A 2,311-nucleotide genomic window follows, 5' to 3' on the forward strand; every position below is an offset into this window, starting at 1 on the left:
TACTAGAGATATTAAATTTAACATTATAGCAATAAAGACTTGAAACAAATCCATATTTCAGAGCCATGGACTTAAGTATGCATAGGTTGGGACTTCATGATCAAAATATTTCAGTGATAAGGGTGAACAATCAGAAAAGTTTGGCAATCACAGCTCTAGGCAACTTATTCTTTCTCTAATTAACTTCTGTATCTGTAAGACCAAAAGCACCCAGCATTTTGAAATCTCCATTGCCTTTTTTATCAGACCAGCAGGATGGAAAGAGGGTGGAGGTAAAGTGGAGAGGGGGCAGGCAGGCAGGCAGGGGCATAGTTAGTGGGTGGAATTGGTTCTGAAGGAACAGAAGCAGTGGACAAAGCCCCAGGAAGAATAGGAAAGGAAGTGTGATAATTTGCAAAGTGTTTCGTAGTAATTGTAGGGTTTGTTGCCAAATAGCAAATTTCATCAGACTTATCTGGTTTCCCTTGGCATCCACATCCCATGCTGTCCCATTCAGAAGATAAAGGGATCCTACATGTGGAAAGGTTTTATCCTTAGGGAGAGAAAGATTATATCCTTACTTGCTTTATTAATTCCCTGAGTCTATCTTAAAAGGAAGCAGTAATTTCTCTAATAACTGGGGTGTGGCTGCATCTTCAGCTGGATGTTAAGTTCTCCTAGGATATTATGCTCACACACAGGCACTCACACATGTGTACATGCATACAAACATGCATCTGCATGCATGCATATGTGCACATACATATGTGCAGGCACACATAGGTATACATGCACACAGGCTTATATATGTGGACACAAACTTAAGTCCATGGCTCTGAAATATGGATTTGTTTCAAATCTCTATTGCTATAATGTAAAATGCAATATATTTAACAAGTAAAACTAAATAAGTCAAATGTTGAAAGTATGTAATGCTGGCCAGGGATGGTGGCTCACGCCTGCAATCCCAGCACATTGGGAGGCTGAGGCAGGCAGATCACCTGAGGTCAGGAGTTCGAGACCAGCCTGGCCAACATGGTGAAACCCCATCTCTACTAAAAATACAAAAATTAACTGGGTATAGTGGCACACACCTGTAGTCCCAGCTACTCGGGAGGCTGAGGCAGGAGAATCACTGGAACCTGGGAGGCGGAGGTTGCATTGAGCCAAGATTATACCACTGCACTCCAGCCTGGGCAACAGAATGGGACTCCATCTAAAAAAAAAAAAAAAAAAAAAAAAAAAAAAAAAAAAAAAAAAAAAGTATGTAACGAAAATCATTTTCACTAGGTTGAAAACTAGGTGTATTATTTTACATCGTAATGGATCCAGGAAAAGTGTTTTTAATAAAAGAGAAAAGCAAACATATTCACCAGCCTGATTAAGAACAAGGAGAGTACTTATAATCTATATTAAAGTTGAGAATTCTACCTCTTTTGCAACGGCTTCTTTGAGATTCATTGTATGGATATACCACTACTTGTTTCATCAAACCTACTGATAAACACTGAGATGGTTTCCAGGTTCTCACTGCAGCGAAAAACACCTTTATGTTAGTTTTCTGTAAGTTAAATGTCCAGAACATGAAGCCGTGTGGTCAAAAGTCATATACATTTCAAAATGTGATCTCTACTGCCAGATTTCCCTCCAAAAATATTGAATCCAACAATGTGGGGGAAAAAAAAAATCCCTTTCTCCATATCCTTGCCCTCACTGGGGATTCTGAATTTTTTTTATTATCACCTCAGTCAAGTCAACAACGATAAAAATGACATCATGTTTAAATGTACAGTACATTTGTATCAGTTATTTACTAGATTGAACATTTATAGTATCATGCTTACTGCTCATTTGCAATCACTGCATTATTGCCGGTTTCCACATTTCCCCTTAGTTTGGACTTTTCGGAGTCTCATTCACTGAGAAGAGGTTTTTACTGTTGAAGACACTAATTTTTGCCTACAACAACAACAGCAACAAAAAAATACTTTTCCCAGGTTCATTTTGTTCTCTTTCAAGTTTTACTTATAGTGCTTTTGCCATACAAAATTTTACATTTCAAGAAATTGTATCAAATGGTAGCCATGGTAATAAAATTTTTGCTTTTTATTGTCTTTTTTGTCAAACTTAAAAGCATCTCTTTATACAAGATTATTAAGACAGTCATCAGTATTTTTTCTGGTATATTCACAGTTTCTTTTTTAAACATTTAAATATTTTATTCCTCTGAAATTTATTTCGAAGGAGTAGAGTAATCCATATCTTCTCAAATGGTCAGAAGCACCACCTCTGTCCTGCGTTTCTGTGCATTTCTCAGCCTTCCCATCGTTTC

This window comes from Macaca thibetana, chromosome 13, assembly GCF_024542745.1.
Source record: "Macaca thibetana thibetana isolate TM-01 chromosome 13, ASM2454274v1, whole genome shotgun sequence".
Taxonomy (NCBI): Eukaryota; Metazoa; Chordata; class Mammalia; order Primates; family Cercopithecidae; genus Macaca; species Macaca thibetana.